The following is an 11289-nucleotide window of genomic DNA, read 5'->3' on the forward strand; positions in this document are numbered from 1 at the left end:
GTGGAGTTTAGACCAAAAAGCTCTATTTTTGTCTCATCAGACCACATGACCTTCTCCCATTCCTCCTCTGGATCATCCAGATGTTCATTGGCAAACTTCAGACGGGCCTGGACATGCGCTGGCTTGAGCAGGGGGACCTTGCGCGCGCTGCAGGATTTTAATCCATGACGGCGTAGTGTGTTACTAATGGTTTTCTTTGATACTGTGGTCCCAGCTCTCTTCAGGTCATTGACCAGGTCCTGCCGTGTAGTTCTGGGCTGATCGCTCACCTTCCTCATGATCATTGATGCCCCACGAGGTGAGATCTTGCACGGAGCCCCAGACCGAGGGTGATTGACCGTCATCTTGAACTTCTTCCATTTTCTAATAATTGCGCCAACAGTTGTTGCCTTCTCACCAAGCTGCTTGCCTATTGTCCTGGAGCCCATCCCAGCCTTGTGCAGGTCTACAATTTTATCCCTGATGTCCTTACACAGCTCTCTGGTCTTGGCCATTGTGGAGAGGTTGGAGTCTGTTTGATTGAGTGTGTGGACAGGTGTCTTTTATACAGGTAACGAGTTCAAACAGGTGCAGTTACTACAGGTAATGAGTGGAGAACAGGGGGGCTTCTTAAAGAAAAACTAACAGGTCTGTGAGAGCCGGAATTCTTACTGGTTGGTAGGTGATCCAATACTTATGTCATGCAATAAAATGCAAATTAATTATTTAAAAATCATACAATGTGATTTTCTGGATTTTTGTTTTAGATTCCGTCTCTCACAGTTGACGTGTACCTATGATAAAAATTACAGACCTCTACATGCTTTGTAAGTAGGAAAACCTGCAAAATCGGCAGTGTATCAAATACTTCTTCTCCCCACTGTATATATATATTTTTAAAGGCTGAGATGTGCCAATTTCAAGGCTGTTTCCTTCTTAGGCTTCCAAATCAGCATGCAGGGAGTGAGGATGGCCGACAAGAAGGTGCGGTCAGGTCATGGCCAGTCCCAACCACCAAAAAGGGGTTACAACGTTTTTGGGATTTTCCAACTTCTACCGACGTTTCATCAGGCACTTCAGCTCCATCGCCGCTCCTCTCACCTCTCTCCTCAAGGTTGGTCCCCGTAAGTTTATGTGGAGCCCAGCAGCCGATGATGCCACCCGTCTACTCAAGGGACGTTTCACCTCCGCCCCATTGCTCAAACACCCAGATCCCACGATATCCTTTGTGGTTGAGGTAGACACTTCAGAGGTGGGCGTGGGGGCAGTTCTGTCTCAACGACAGGGTAATCCACAGAAATTGTATCCGTGTGCATATTACTCGAAGAAACATTCCCCTGCAGAGAGGAATTACGACATCTGTGATGTTGGCATTAGAGGAGTGGAGACACTGGCTGGAGGGCGCCAAGGAACCAATCATCATCCCAACCGACCATCGGAACATGGAGTACATACGAACAATGAGGAGGCTGAATCTGTCCAAGCAAGGTGGGCCCTTTTCTTCACAAGGTTCGACTTCACGCTGACCTATCGCCCACGTTAAAAAAACACCAAGGCCGATGCCCTGTCCCTACGATTCGGCAAAGGGTCGTGTCCAGAATGCACCTATAATCCCCTTACAGACCGACTGTTGCCGGGAAGCAGAGCAGTGCGAAGACCTTTTGGGGGCATGTACTGAAACAAAAAAAAGGTCACCCTTCCACCCCCAAAAAATCCCTACGATCATGGTCATGGTGTCAGAGCTGCTAGGAGTACTGGGTGGAGGAGTCAAGCGCAGAGAGCAGGTATTCAAGAACGTGGATTTATTTCCTGTAGACAGGGAAAACGATCATGCCCAAACACACGGGCGCATGAAAATACCAGTCCAAACACACAGGACTAAACTGTCCGGAAAATATAGAATCCACAATAAAATTCCAACACCAAATAACAGAGAACAAGCCCACACAATAGCCAGCGGGCCTACTGCCCTTAAATAGCCTACCCACAAAACTAAACTCAAAACAGGTGCACCCAATCAGCCCAAACTAACAGAAACAAAAAGAAGAGAATGGATGGCAGCTAGTAGGCCGGTGACGACGATCGCCGAGCGCCGCCCGAACAGGAAGAGGCACCATCTTCTGCGGGATTCGTGACACATGGACTCGTTGAGAAATGAATAGGCAACTTTGATTATTTAGTTACTGTATATAAAAGCAATAGATGGTCACATCTTAGTGGCAAATTAAATTACACAAATAAATAACCCTTAGTCTGAAAGAAATGTATTTTAATATGTATAATAACTCTGTAGTCATTTAGCACAGATCTATTACATTTATTGCTTTGCTTAACCCTTTACACTCGTGGAAACTGGCCTATATGGATAGGGACAAATTGAAATATTTCCAACAAAATAACTATAAAAAGCATATGCATGGCCATGGTAGCAATTGAACGAGAACACTTTGGATCTCATGGGGAAATTATCTGACCAAATGTGAGGACACAACAGTTCATCTGACACACAAGACCGAATCCAAACAACAACAAATGCTCAAAAGTTGCCCAATTAACTGTTAAGTGATTTCGAACGGCTGTCAAGTTTAGAACGACTGTCAGTCAAAACCCATACAGCGCTGTGAAGCGGAGACCCTGAGCTCTGACATCATGTATAGAATGTTACTGTACAGCCACTGCGTTCCAATTTAGGGGCTTATCAATGACCAAATCTGTCCGACTACTTTAACAACGATTTGTGGGCAGTGGGTTCAGAACAACAAAAAATATTTTTTACATTTTGGGGGAAATTATACTTCCACCCAAAAGTATGTTCTCGGCAATGGTAGACCCCTATCTGTGCACATGCCTGCGGGGAGGAACGATTAGACATCAAACACACGGACAGTTTCCTTCATTTGCACAGCTGCTGTGGTACCACTAGAGTTACATAACACATGTTTACTTGTATTCAATGTCTGTAACAGTATCCGTAACAATAGCAGTAAAATAAACATGGCTCCTGGCAGTCACTAATAAAATCACAGAATGGAAGACCATCAGACAAAGGAAGTAAAGGAAACCCAACTAACTGGACACTGAAGCTGTCTGTAGGAATACCATGGCTCTTTGTATTGAACAGGGTTAACCTGGTGTATTTTTCACCCTCTGAAATGGAAACGTGACACCAAAGCTACCTCCCTGACACAACAACGTTTCACACCTGTGAGGTCACTGGAGAGGGTATTCTGGGTTTCATCCGGTCCTCTCCATCTAACCCTGTCTAACCTTACACCATTAAAACCTATTGTCTACCAAAAGAGAGAACATATGAAAACTGTCTGACTGAACGCCTCCGCATAGTTTCCATTCTTCTAGCTAGTGTTTACAGGTGCAGTTCCATGTTACGTGACCACCTTTTGTGAGGTGGGGTGAAGAAGAATTGGGGGTGGAGGTTAGTGGGAGGTTTGCTGTAAACCCAATAAAATCGAATTATATCTTTCCTGACAGCTGTGCACCTCTCTAAAGTGTACACTGCATGGAACATTCTGGAGTGCATGTCCTGCTAAAAGTATTGGGAAATTCTCTGGATTTGTATTAATATCTGACTGGTATACTGATTCATCAGAACAAGTGTTTGATGCATCTAAGTGTGCGTGGCAAGGTTTGTGCCTAGTGGGTCTAGTTAGTGCTCTTGGCAGACCAGAGGAGTCAGTATATTGATCTGTTTGCAGAGCAATTGATGGAAAGTTTTTGCTGTACCTAATTCTCCACGACCCCTGATATTAATATGATACATGTACAGTTGAAGTCGGAAGTTTACATACACTTAGGTTGGAGTCATTAAAACTCCTTTTTCAACCACTCCACACATTTCTTGTTAACAAACTATAGTTTTGGCAAGTCGGTTAGAACATCTACTATATGCATGACACAAGTAATTTAAATAAACACCATAAACACCATGGGACCACGCAGCCGTCATACCGCTCAGGAAGGAGACGCGTTCTGTCTCCTAGAGATGAACGTACTTTGTTGCAAAAAGTGCAAATCAATCCCAGAACAACAGCAAAGGACCTTGAGAAGATGCTAGAGGAAACAGGTACAAAAGTATCTATATCCAAAGTAAAACGAGTCCTATATCGATAACCTGAAAGACCGCTCAGCAAGGAAGAAGCCACTGCTCCAAAACCACCATAAACAAGCCCGACTATGATTTGCAACTGCACATGGGGACAAAGATCGTAATTTTTGGAGAAATGTCCTCTGGTCTGATGAAACAAAAATAGAACTGTCTGGCCATAATGACCATCGTTATGTTTGGAGGAAAAAGGGGGAGGCTCGCAAGCCGAAGAACACCATTCCAACCGTGAAGCACGGGGGTTGGCAGCAACATGTTGTGGGGGTGCTCTGCTGCAGGAGGAACTGGTGCACTTCACAAAATAGATGGCATCATGAGGCTGGAAAATGATGTGGATATATTGAAGCAACATCTCAAGACATCAGTCAGGAAGTTAAAGCTTGGTCGCAAATGGGTTTTCCAAATGGACAATGACCCCAAGCATACTTCCAAAGTTGTGGCAAAATGGCTTAAGGACAACAAAGTCAAGGTATTGGAGTGGCCATCACAAAGCCCTGAACTCAATCGTATATAACATTTGTGAGCAGAAATGAAAAAGCATGTGCGAGCAAGGAGGCCTACAAACCTGACTCAGTTATTCCATCTCTGTCAGGAGGAATGGGCCAAAATTCACCCAACTTATTGTGGGAAGATGGTGGAAGGCTACCTGAAACGTTTGACCCAAATTAAACAATTTAAAGGCAATTTAAAGACAGGAGGTGCATACTGAGCCATACATTCTCAGAGAGATTTAGAGATGAGGGAGGTGAGGGGAGAGAGTGTAATACACAGGAGAGAGAGACAAATAAATATACTGCATATACATATATACACAGCCAAGTTAAACAATTTAAAGGCAATGCTACCAAATACTAATTGAGTGTATGTAAACTTCTGATCCACTGGGAATGTGATGAAAGAAATAAAAGCTGAAATAAATAATTCCCTCTACTATTATTCTGACATTTTACATTCTTAAAATAAAGTGGTGATCCTAACTGACCTAAAACAGGGACTTTTTACTCGGTTTAAATGTCAGGAATTGTGAAAAACTGAGTTTAAATGTATTTGGCTAAGGTGCATGTAAACTTCCGACTTCAACTGTATGTCAATCACAAGTTTAAAATACCTTTGTGGTTCTGTGGGAGTAATACCACACAGCATATCCTAGTGAAAGGTTGATGTAATATTTACTGTATCTAGAATACATTTCAACAAAAGTCATGTTGAAATAGGCTTAGTGAATGTAAGTGCCAGTTAGTAGACTTCCCAAAGTTCCCATTGTTTGTTAGTTTGTATGTACATAGTGGTGGTAGTCTGAAGTGAAGAGACTGTTTACTACTTGCTCCCTTCTTCTGAGTATCCAGTCACAAGCAATGTTCCCTTTAAAAAATGATGGCACTGAGCAAATTTCAGGCCTGGCTGAGCGCAAACTTGAATATTGTGAAAATTCTGTGCAACTTCCAGCGTGCGTTTACTGTTAACACTGAGGCTGTACCTGATCATAATGTACCATCAAAAACAATGAAGAAAATACATCCCGTGACATTTTAACATAGAAATAGCTGTTCTGTCATACAGTTTACAGTAGCAGCAAATGTGTGGTGTTCAATGTAGGCCTACATACTTCTGGTGGGAAAAACAGGTAGGTCTTAACCTTAACCTGCTCTCGCTTTGATTTCAAAACAAGCGCATCTAATCATGATCACTCATGCTGTAAACACAGACCAATTCAAAGTAATAAGGCACAGATCCATATATGGCAATGGTCTATTTGCATATAGGCCTACTGCAACTCTGATTGGTTATGGCGCACTGGTCAGTGTAGAGTTCTGCATGTCAATGCAATATAATCTTCCTCGATGCATTCTTTTTTTTTTACCCCCTTTTCTCCCCAATTTTCGTGGTATCCAATCGCTAGTAATTACTATCTTGTCTCATCGCTACAACTCCCGTACGGGCTCGGGAGAGACGAAGGTCGAAAGCCATGCGTCCTCCGAAGCACAACCCAACCAAGCCGCACTGCTTCTTAACACAGCGCGCCTCCAACCCGGAAGCCAGCCACACCAATGTGTCGGAGGAAACACCGTGTACCTGGCTTCCTTGGTTAGCGCGCACTGCACCCGGCACGCCACAGGAGTCTCTGGAGCGCGATGAGACAAGGATATCCCTACCGGTCAAACCCTCCCTAACCCGGACGTTGCTATGCCAATTGTGCGTCGCCCCACGGACCTCCCGGTCGCGGCCGGCTGCGACAGAGCCTGGGCACGAACCCAGAGACTCTGGTGGCGCAGCTAGCACTGCGATGCAGTGCCCTAGAGTACTCGATGCATTCTGTCTAAAAAACTATTATTGCATAGTTCTCTTTCTTTTTCTATGTGCTGCATTGAAAGGGGCTGATATCGCGTTGATTCGACCACAATTGAACAGTGAAGGGAAACGTTGAAAGTGTTAACAGGGAAAACTCTAGAGCAGTGGTCACCAACCTTTTCGGTGTCAAGATCACTTTCTGAGTCAAAATGCATGCCGAGATCTCCCGCTCAGATTTTTTTTTAAACATTACTTAAAAAACATAAGCCTATGCAACATTAACCAATTAAAAACAGTACTGTGGCAATCAGGTTTGTGCAGTAAACCATATATTATCACCGCATATTGGCTTTGCTTGAATTGCCCTGTCAATGCATTGTTGTTCTGGACATTTTTTGAAATTATATTTCAAAATTTGAAGTAGGCTATATGAGCATACATGTTATAGATCCGTTGTTGTGTTACTTGTGTCAGTGAGTGGGCATACATTTAACTAATTAGCTTTTTATTTTTACTTTACTGGGCCGATGGTGCCTGCACACATGGTCAGTCCCAGTGGAGAGAGAGAGCAGCAGACTGATGGTCCGCCCCTCAACGTCCCCTCCGCTCTCCCTTTCATCCACTGACACTGACCAAAAAGGGACACCATCTTCCAGTTGATGGCAAAACTCGCGTCGCACCGCATTATTTCTGCCTTATGCACAGATGCATATTGCTACTTTTATGAACAGAGAATGTGAAATATTCCAATTAAAAAAGACCCAAGCAGCTAATGATAACAACAACGCAAGCCTATCGATACACTTTCCTACTCATTGATTACTGCTGCAATGCTTGTTGTAGCGCTAAATGGAAATAGGAAGAAATAAAGCGCATTTCATGGCTTATAGAGTGTTGACAGGAGTGAGAAAGAACTTAAACATCAACTCACTTACAAAAACAGCAGCTCTTTGCTGTATTCGTTGGCAGTCTCTCTCTAGTCATGGTTTTACTTTTTTTTTTTTTTTTTATCTCACAGTATCAATTTCGCTGTAGCTTTATTTGATGCCTGCTATGTTACTGCAGACACGGTAATCGGAGCCATCCGATTGGCCAGTGGAAGACCTATAGTACACTTGATTTGCTATCTGAGCCCACCGGGAAGCCAGAGTTTGTACATTAAGACACATAAAATCTGTCAAAATGGCAACGGTTTCGCCTACCCTGGCGCAGGGCTGCTGAATCGGGTGCACCTACCGTAACCCATATATATATATATATATATAATTTTTTTTTTACCCTTATTTTGCCAGGTAAATTGACTGAGAACACATTCTCATTTACAGCAACGACCTGGGGAATAGTTGAACTAGCCAATTGTAAACTGGGGATGATTAGGTGGCCATGATTGTATGAGGGCCAGATTGGGAATTTAGCCAGGACACCAGGGTTAACATTATCTTATGATAGGAGCCATGGGATCTTTAGTGACCACAGAGAGCCAGGACACCCATTTAACGTCCCATCCAAAAGACAGCACCTTACACCAGGTAATGCCCTGAGGCATTGGGATATTTTTTTTTAGACCAGAGGAATGGGTGCTTCCTACTGACCCTCCAACACCACTTCCAAGAGCATCTGGTTTCCAATTCAGGGACTGACCAGGACCAACCCTGCTTAGCTTCAGAAGCAAGCCAGCAGTGGGATGCAGGGTGGTATGCTGCTGGCCCGAGATTAATAAAAAGAAAATAGGAACACAAGGCTTTATTGACTAGGAGTGACTTGGAGATTGCGATTGAGAGGTTGGCGACCACTGCTCTAGAAAATTGTTCAATCTCGTGTGGTGCTTCTCTCCATTGGCTGATATTTATTCTGCTTGGGTCCCAGAGGTGCTGCGTGGCAGTCTTGGGGCTACTGTGCACCCGCACAGTTTAAAGGGAATGTTGCTCATAAATCACTCAACAAGTACAGCTTCCCAGATAATAATAGGGACTTGTGTATGTTCTCAAGCCAGCTGACAGAGTTAAAGCTATGGATCACAAACAGATAGCATGCTAATACACCAGTGGCGGTTGGTGCCGGTTAAGATGAGGGAGGACATATTATGAGCATGGACAAATTTTTATTACAGCATATTGAATGACTGTCATTCATATTCCATTCACCCAGCTCAATATAACATCAATAGGTTTAGGATAGTGCATGAAAGTCGAATTTTCACTATACCCATCGTTTGGTTGCTACAACCTAGCCTATGAATTAATGTTTACATTGTAGGTACACAGGTCGAGAGACAAATGTGAGTAATCGAGGTGACAGACATTGACACATTCAATACCGCCTTGCGCACTCTTGCCTGCATCTAGCTAATCTAGGGTGTATTCATTAGTCCAACAGTTGCAAACAAGAGTTTCTAATGGACAAATTCAGGTATTTTTATCCCTGTTTCGATCCGTTTGCTTCCGTTTAAGAAATGTTTTTCAACAGAATTGGCAGAATGATCCCACACAGCGTACATCATTGTCACCATGTTAAAGTCATAGTCAACATACTGTAGCTACTAGAACTAACACGTTATTAAACCTGCTACAATCATGCAGTGCAGTGTACAAACAGCAAGCAGTTTAGCAGCTACACCGGCAGGCACCAGTGGCAATAAATGTATAAAGCCAAAATCTTACCTTGACTTGGGAGAATTCCAGTTTTGGATAGTCATAGCCAACTGTTGAACTATTATCTTTCTCTCTCTTTGAGTCAACTACTCACCACATTGTATGCACTGCAGTGCTAGCTAGCTGTAGCTTATGCTTTCAGTACTAAATTCATTCTCTGATCTTTGATTGGGTGGACAACATGTCAGTTCATGCTGCAAGAGCTCTGATAGGTTGGAGGACGTCCTCCGGAAGTTGTCATAATTACTTTGTAAATCTATGGAAGGGGCTGAGAACTACAAGCCTCCTAGGTTTTGTAATGAAGTCAATGTACCCAGAGGAGGATGGAAACTAACTGTCCTCCGGCTACACCATGGTGCTACTTTACAGAATGCCTTTGAGGCTACTGTAGACCTTCATTTCTATACAGTGTGTTTTAATTTATTTGGTCATGTGAATATATTTAGTATAGTTTTATCTAAAAAGGGATTTTTTTTTAAATGTTTCACTATTTTTATTTGATGAAATTCACTAAGGAGGATGGTCCTCCCCTTCCTCCTCTGAGGAACACACAAACTGTTTATAATTTTCCTGAAGATAATTTTGATATGGATATACAAAAACAGACCTTCAAAAATACAACTTTTTGCAAGAAGTCATGTTTTCGGCAAGCTTGTTGAACAAGTTATCTAACCCTTAGTGCTATGCTTCACATATTAATTAAGAACATAAAATAAAAAGTATTACTTCACAAGAAAGTCTTAATTCAAGGACTTAAATGGTAATTGAGAAAAACAAGACTCACTCCTCTTCCAAATGGTCTTTTCCACCTGACCACCTCCAAATAACATTCCCCCATGTTCCCATGCTGGGTTAAGGGCAATGCTAAAAACTAAAGGAGTTAGATATGGGACAGTAAATGTGACTTGGTCTCGCTTCACTGACCGAGCACTAATGTGATTTTGAGCACGAGGCTGTTTGTTTGTTTCTGTTCAGTGATGCTGATGCATTGTTTTCTTTGAGTGTATAATGATTTGTGTTTCAATATTATGTAACCCCTGGCCCTTATGAATAAAAGAATAAAACATAAATGTTCTAGAGTCTAGTCAGTGATTCATTTAGTTTTGTCTAGCATCTTTTATTAGATGCCTATCATTATTAGGCAGCCTTGTGTGACCAATGGTCTGTCTTGAATCTCATCAGACATTTCATCCACGAACCTGATTAAATAAAATTACAAAAATAAAACCAGCTTGTATAACCTCCACCCAAAAGCAATGAGAGCCAGGTCTCTTACCGTGAACTTTCGGATGTAGTCAGACACGCTGAAACCTCCAGTGCGTAGAAGGAGAGTTCTGTAGACGGAGGTCCCCATCACTTTCTCTCTACCCAAGGTTAGGACCTACGGTTCTCCATACCAGGGTCTCTGTGCCTTATGGAGAATGGGGAAGCCGGGCCCTCTGGGAACTGAAACATAGTGGAAAAGAAAGATGGGTACTGACAGAGACAACTCTATCTTATCGCCCGGTGCCTCGTCCTGTGCTGTAGCCGGATCTGTGTCCTGTCCCCTCCCGTATTGATATCAGCACTGCACCAGCACCACAGCCGGGCCCTGAGCGAAGAGCACTTCCTGCAGGGAGATAACAGCTGCCTGAGATTAGGCAAGGGTATGCACGAAATGTGAGTGTCCTGCTTTATTAATAGGGGTTCAGATTGGCCTTTTTGTTTTGGAAAGTCTCTGTGGGGGTCCTCCTCCCACCCAGTGATGATGAGAGGATGATTCCTAGTCTGAGGTGAAGAGAGCCCGTTCTCAGATCTCTCACGAATGCCCTCTCTCTGCACCCCACTGAGGTTAATACCAGTTTACCCCACCCTGTTTACCCCTCCGTGTGTGTTTTGAGTGCGTGCGTGAGTGTGAGAACCTGTTAGGGATCTGATCCCACACAACTCTGCTTTGGGGCACCAGAATGTGCGTCACCAACACTCAAATGCAGTGGCATCGTGTTGCTGGTCTTAACCTCAAAACCACCCAAGTCTTAGACTCAGGGAAAAAGAGGACTCCTCTCAGCCTGGCAGCAACAGTGTTTAAGGTGGAATGGAGAAGTCTTCACCTCCTGGCAAGCATCCCATTGTAGTCTTTTCCTCCTCAGACAGAACACCTTGTTTAGAAGTGCAGGGTATTTTTGGAGTATTGTCTACAGGCTCTGGTGTCCGCAGAGGAAGTGTCAGCTCCATGATGCAGGAAGAGGTATGCACGCCAGAGGGATGATG

Source organism: Salvelinus fontinalis, chromosome 35 (assembly GCF_029448725.1).
Source record: "Salvelinus fontinalis isolate EN_2023a chromosome 35, ASM2944872v1, whole genome shotgun sequence".
Taxonomy (NCBI): domain Eukaryota; kingdom Metazoa; phylum Chordata; class Actinopteri; order Salmoniformes; family Salmonidae; genus Salvelinus; species Salvelinus fontinalis.